This window comes from Athene cunicularia (genome assembly GCF_003259725.1).
Source record: "Athene cunicularia isolate RWA chromosome 12 unlocalized genomic scaffold, athCun1 chr12_part1, whole genome shotgun sequence".
Lineage (NCBI taxonomy): Eukaryota > Metazoa > Chordata > Aves > Strigiformes > Strigidae > Athene > Athene cunicularia.
Genome location: NW_020799116.1, coordinates 2,986,595 through 2,993,108, shown reverse-complemented (window position 1 = coordinate 2,993,108; position 6,514 = coordinate 2,986,595). Strand labels below are relative to the sequence as shown.

At 43.2% G+C, this 6,514-nt stretch overlaps 1 protein-coding gene and 1 long non-coding RNA gene across 2 annotated transcripts in view; one reads left to right on the top strand and one right to left on the bottom strand.

The window, feature by feature from the left end:
- The window catches only part of CCDC51 (coiled-coil domain containing 51), a 9,858-nt gene extending 8,086 nt beyond the window's left edge, over positions 1-1,772 (bottom strand). The window contains exon 1 of the mRNA XM_026857390.1: positions 446-1,772. The gene's annotated coding sequence lies outside the window, so the exon portion shown is untranslated. The remainder of the gene's footprint in view (positions 1-445) is intronic.
- Positions 23-5,737, top strand: LOC113484777. The gene is made up of 4 exons (XR_003399286.1): positions 23-135; positions 212-267; positions 3,216-3,303; positions 5,552-5,737. It is a non-coding gene; the product is annotated as an uncharacterized LOC113484777 (long non-coding RNA).
- Positions 5,738-6,514: the final 777 nt, after the last annotated feature.

Genomic DNA, 6,514 nt, shown 5'->3' with positions numbered 1-6,514 from the left:
CTCCCGGCGCGGCCCCGCGGTACCGGCGGCCGCGCGGGGACAAGCGGAAGCGGCTGCCCGGCGGCGCGAGCCCGCGTGCGCGCGCGGGGGCTGAGGCGCGGCGGAGCGGAGCGGGCACCATGTCGGGCCGAGAGGGTAAGGCCGGGCCCGGGGCCCCCGCCGCCCCTCCTCCCTCCCTCCCTGGGCTTCACTGTCTCCTCTGTCTTTACAGGCGGCAAGAAGAAGCCGCTGAAGCAGCCGAAGAAACAGTCGAAGGACCTGGATGAGGTAGGGCGGCGGGCGAGCCCCGGGGTCCCGCGGCACCGGGCTGGGCCACGGCCTCTGCGGGAGGGGAAGGCTGCTTTCCGCTTTCGCGTTACCCCCCCTCAGCTCAGCTTTCCATAGCAATACACATTTTGTGAAACGTCACGTTTTGCCAAGCGTTCTGACGTTAAAACTCACGGACCAAGAGGTGACGCGCTGCTTTCCGCGGCCCCGGTTTTCCGGTGGTTTGTTTATTTTTTTCTGCTGACATCCCGCCTGCGTTCAGGGTAAACGCAGCAGTGCTGGCTAACGGAGGAGTCCAATGCCACGGAGAAGGCTGCAATGTCCTCGCCACGGCAGCAGGCTGTGATGGGAGGTCTAACAAATTAACGCGGTCACAGGAGCCTAGGACAGGACACAAAACGCGGGGATTAATACACAGCTCAAACGAGGTACTAGTGAATCGTCTTAGAGATACTTAAACATAAAAGCTCAGAGTATGGGCGTAAGCTGTTATTTCTGAGGATAGTGGAGGATGGATGAGACACCAATGATTGAAAACAGAATCATCTAGGTTGGAAAAGACCTTGAAGATCATCTAGTCATATAAATATATATATATAATATAGATAAATACCATGTCTCTTTGAAAAAGGAGGAAAAAAAATCAGAGTTTTCTAAACAAGCTTTAGAATAAGATAAATGTCTTTTAGAGAAATGGTAGAACCAATTAAGTGCTACAGGATCCAAGTGATAATAATGTAAAAATTAATAGCCAGTATGGATTTTAGTACAGCTGTGGCAAACAAAAGCAGTTCTGTCTGTAGCAGGCAGTGAGGAGAAAACCAGCAGACGTGAGGTTCTCGATGCTGGCTCTGGTGGTGTCCTCAGGGCAGGGCAGGAACAGGACCCATAAGGTGATGGGAGGTGAACGTACAGCCTGCTGGAATGCCACGTTCTAAAAGCAGTTACTAACAGTTCAGTCTGTGACTGCAATGACATATGGAGTGGGGTTTTGCAAAATTTTGTATTTGATATTTTGATTAGTGCCTCATTTGGCTGGTTGACTGACAGTATGGTTTATTCTTCTGGTGGAAAACAGAAGTTTGGAAGGGCCACAGACTGTCAGAGGACAAGACCAGTAGTCAAAGTAATCTTAACAAGTTGGAGAAAGTTTGAAAAAATTGATTAATTAAGCATGTACTCTTAAGTCACTTTCTTTGGTAAGACTAACTTATAAAAATACAAGGAGAATGACTGGCTAAACTGCTAAACTCCAGGTCCACCTGAAAGGATTTGAGACTTAGATCATACACTGAACATGAACCTGCAAAATCAGGTGTTGCAAAAGTAAATCATACAAGATGTATATACAGAATCCTGTGTCTCAAACATGATGTAATAATATTTCTTTTCCTCTGTTGTGGTTCAACCCCAGCCAGTAATTAAGCACCACATAGCTGCTTGCTCACTCCCCTCGCCCCCAGTGGGATAGGGCAGAAAATTTGGGGAAAAAAAAAAAGTAAAACTTGTGGGTTGAGATAAAGGCAGTTTAAAAGGTCAGAAAAGGAAGGGGAGGGGAGGAGAAAAAAGATAGAATATGCAGAAGTGATGCACAATACAATTGCTCACCACCTGCTGACCAATGCCCAGCCGATCCCTGAGCTGTGGTGCCCTCCCGGCCAATTTGCCCCAGTATATATACTGGGCATGATGTCACATCTGGTCTGGAACACCCATTTGGCTCATTTGGGTTGTCTGTCCTGGCTGTGTCCCCTCCCAGCTTCTTGTGCTCCCCTCAGCCTCTGCTGGCAGGGCAGCATGAAAAGCTGAAAAGTCCTTGACTTAGTATAAACACTGCTTAGCAACAACTAAAACATCAGCCTGTTATCAACGTTATTCTCATCCTAAATCCAAAACGCAGCACTCTACCAGGTACTGGGAGGAAGATTAACTTTATTCCAGCTAAAACCAGGGCATCCTCTCAGCACTACAATACTGAAAGTGCTTGGGGGCAACACTTTGTGAGAAAAAAAACCCACAGAAGTGCATAAATGGGAGGGATTGATTTACCAACAAAGACACATTAGTCTACAGGGAAAAAAACCACCCAGTGGAAAACCTGGAGAGAGAAACAGAATATTCTATTCTGTGTGGGATAGGTAGGGGAAGTCATAGGCTTACACTGCAGCAAGGAAAGCTTTAACTTAAGAGGAAAACTTTGCAGTTATAAGGGTAGTTGAGCCATGGACTGGATTTGTGAAGAATCTATATAACCTCAATTGTCTACATCCTCAGTTTAGTTACTCCAAAATCCTGAGTGCCAGGGAAGATGCCTGTGGTCCCTTTCAGCCTTGATGTCTGTGAAGAATATGTATCTAAGGGACAGAATAAGTCTGAGCTTTCTTGAATTCTGGAGGCTGTTCTAGCAGGGATGCCCGACAGCTGGCTTGCTTGTACAATTTGACGGTGGTTTCGTTAGATTTCCTGGAACTAATACAAATGTATTAAACTTTGAAGAAATAGTCACATGTATGTGGAAAGTTTTCTTTGAAATGAATGCCTGTTTTTAGGTAAAAGCAACCTTTTTTTCTTACATCCTATATAATCCAAGTTTTATTGTTAGAAAGTGCTTGTGCACGAGGCTCCCAGTATCACTAGTGGTATATTAATGAATGGTTTGAGTGCAAACATCTATCATTCAGAGGGCAGAATGAGATTATGCCATAGGAAATGATACTTGTTTAATTTCAGAAAGATCAAATGTACAAAGTTAAATTTCAGTCAATGCGTTCTGGTACAGCAAAAAAAGGTTTTGCATATTTAGTAGTATTCAGCCATTTTGCATCAGTTCCATCAGGTTTTTACTGCTGTTAGAAAATTACATTTATTTCTTGTTGCTTGTCAGTTGTTCTTGAATTTTTTGGGGGGAGGAGATGTTAACAAAAACTTGTTGTTGTTCTTCTCTTTAGACAGATCTGGCATTTAAACAAAAGCAGAAGGAGGACCAAAAGAAACTTGAGGAGATGAAAGCAAAGGCTGCTGGAAAAGGGCCCCTCAGTAAGTGAGGTGCCAAACGGCTAGCAAAAATGGAGGGCTTGCTGGCCTCAAAAATTTAATGTTTTTGCTTGACAAACATAAAAAGGCATGTACCTCTAGGTTATTTAACCTACACTGGTAAGTTGAATGGCAGGTGCAGATGATAAGTAACAAATAAGAGGGTTTGGTTTTGTTTTGGTTTTTTTTTAAATTCACTATGCAATTTCATTCCCTAATTATTCAAGGAGGTTTTGGCTTAGCAGGTAAAACAGTGTGCCTGGCATGCTAAGCTATTCCAGTCGGATGGCACACAGATATTTCTACTCTTATTTTAGCATACTGTCCTTTTCTTCCCAGATATGTTACGTGTAGGCTTTACAAAGTTCAATAAATCCTCTTAGAGGATGAATTTTTTCAAGAGCAGTAGATTCCTGGCAGGAAAAAAAAAAGTGGCTGGAAATTAGTCTGGCTTCAACCCTTTTGCCTAAGTGAGTGTAAAGCACACTGTGTCACAGCAGAAAGTTTGTAGGGTGCATTGTGGTGGTGCACTGAGACCGTTGATGGTCTTTGTCTCAGTGATAGCAGGAATTAGTGTCAGTGTGAGTCTGTGCACTCCTTGTACTCCTCTGTGTCTGCAGTGATTGGATTAGCAATGTTAAAGGGTGCACCCTGCCTATTCCCTCTAGGTGTTTTTGACCTGTGGTCCATTAATATGACTAATCAATATTCCATTGTGTTAATACCGTTAAACTTTACATTTTGCTTCCTATTCTTTAGCAAGCTTTCAGTCTTGAAAGGTCCCAGAAAGACCTTTCCAGCAATCCCATGGCAACTGAGTCTCACTAACAACCTTTGCTATGGAATCTTGCCAGGAGCGATTTGAAAATGGGAAGTTCCCTGGATTCAGTTTATCCATACACTTAATGATAACCTCAGAGTTCCAGCAGGTCAGTGAGGAAGGATTTAACATTTATAGAAGTCCTGTTGACTTTCACAAGTTTATCCATTTTCTTTGTTACAGACTCTTCTCAGAGATCAAGGTCAGACTTGCTGGTCTGTAGTTCCCCAGTTCTTTAGAGAATCCTTTCTGTACCTGGGATCTCTGCTGGCAGCCGGAGTCCTCAGACATAGTGGCTGTAACAATAAGTTTCAAATCTTAGCCAGCTGTTCTGCATTTTCACATTAGAGCTTGTCAGCGCTCTTGGAGGGAGTGCCATCCAGTCCCACTAACTTGGAATATTTCTTGATTATTTATTTCAAATTGATTGAGCTCCTCTGATTTATCAGTGTACAAAAAACATGCCATGTGTGGGACTCAGAATATCTTTGGCATTACAAACTGATGCAAAACAATTCACTGAGCCTCTCTTCTGTGTCCTTGACATTCTAAACTTGTTCTGCACAGGGCGCTTCAGCTTACAAATTTCTTAATAGTTCTTTCCTGCCTTTATTACTGTGCCTTTTCCTAGGCTGAATTTCAGTTATCTGGTCCTTGTCCAATGCTTGCCAAAGCAGATAGTGATTATTAAGTTATTGTGGGAGGGCTAGACTATTCCCAAGAGCCTCAGCAAGGCAGCGCTGTTAGAATCATATTGCAGTGCAGAGTTTGTTGTTGACCATCAGCCCTTACAGCTTATCTTGCTGTAGCCTTGCTATTAGTGTTTTGGGTTTTTTTTTTTTCCACTGGTCATACATGACACAGGTGGTAAAAACCAACATTTTCAAAAAAATGCTGCACTTGGTGTTGTGCCGATATGTTATGTTCTTTCACCCTGCTTTAGTCTCTTCAAAAATAGGGACTGCAGGGAACAGGTAATTCCAGAGAACTGGAATTCTCGTAATTCCAGTACCTGCTTCTGTTATGCTTCGATCCCAACCGGGGACTCTGGTTGCTGTAAGGATACCAATGCTTTTACATTCCCTTAGCCTTGAATTTGATTTGACCAGACTATACTCCTGCTGTATAAGAAATAAACAATGGAGGGTGTCCCATGGAAGAACAAAGAAATTGTTGAAATATTTAGTTCTGCTGTAGATTTATGGGGCATATTTGGTTCCAGGAGAAACTTGGTTTCTACTGTTAAGTAAGTTATTGAGAGTAAAGTGTGTGAGATCACAAACACAGAAAAGTAACATGTGCAAAACCAATTCACGAGTGGGGATCTGAGTTGTACAGGCAGTCTAGTGGGGATTTGAATTTATGAGGAACTAAATTTGTAGCTAAGCTCTGTAGCAGTTGTCTAACCAGTTGTGTTGTTTCTTTTGGCAGCCAGTGGTGGAATAAAGAAGTCTGGCAAAAAGTAGTTTGATCAAACTGCAGGGTAAGAAGTGATCAAGTTACTCAGTGGATCTGCAGACTTCAGAGTCATGAAAACTCACTGTCATTTGGGAAACATTGTACATTTTGTTTAGTCAGAATAAATCTTTTTTGTTAAGATGTGATATTTTCTCTTTACCTGTAAGTTTTGTGTTAAAAATGGCATTACTGTTTTATACTGGAAACGACACTTTTACCGAAGACCACTTGTGACTTTATGCAGCCTGAGTGCATCTGCTGGTTTGGTAGTCATTTGTGAGAATAAATTTCAACTTCTACTGTCTTTTGACAATGGTAATCAGGGCTTGAATGTTAAAATCTGCAGTTTTAATCTGGAGGTTTAAGTTTAGCTGCAGTTGTCCAAGATGTGGCTATATCAGCGCATGCTCTAGTAAGAGCTGGAAGTTTTCTCTTGGTTGGGTTATACATTCATTGCCAGTGAAGTGGTTACCTTAGGGTCAACCATCGTCCAGAACAATACTCCTTTTCATATGACTACTTAAGTGCACTGTGGTGCTATGCACTGTAGTCCTAGTGGCTGCTGAACATGCCTTTGTCCTAAGATAGTCACCTAACACCTTGTTTGCCTTGAACTTCAAGGTACTGACATCACCACAGCTCCTTTACACTCACAGCAAGGCCTCTGGGGGGAGAGGGGAGGGGAACAGTGCTTATGGGACTGTAAATTTTTGAAATAACAGTGACAGTACGCTGGGTATGGAAGCTTCAAGGAAGGAATATGATGTTCCCGAGGTATAAATTAAAGAATTAATGTAGAGTACTTCTTACCTGAGTGAGTGGTAATGGTGGGAGACGGACTGCTCCCTCGGTCAGGAAAAGTGTGCTGCGAGCAGGGGATCTGTAAACAAGGCACTTGAGCTGCATCTGTGGGGAGTTAATGGTCAGTCTAAGGAC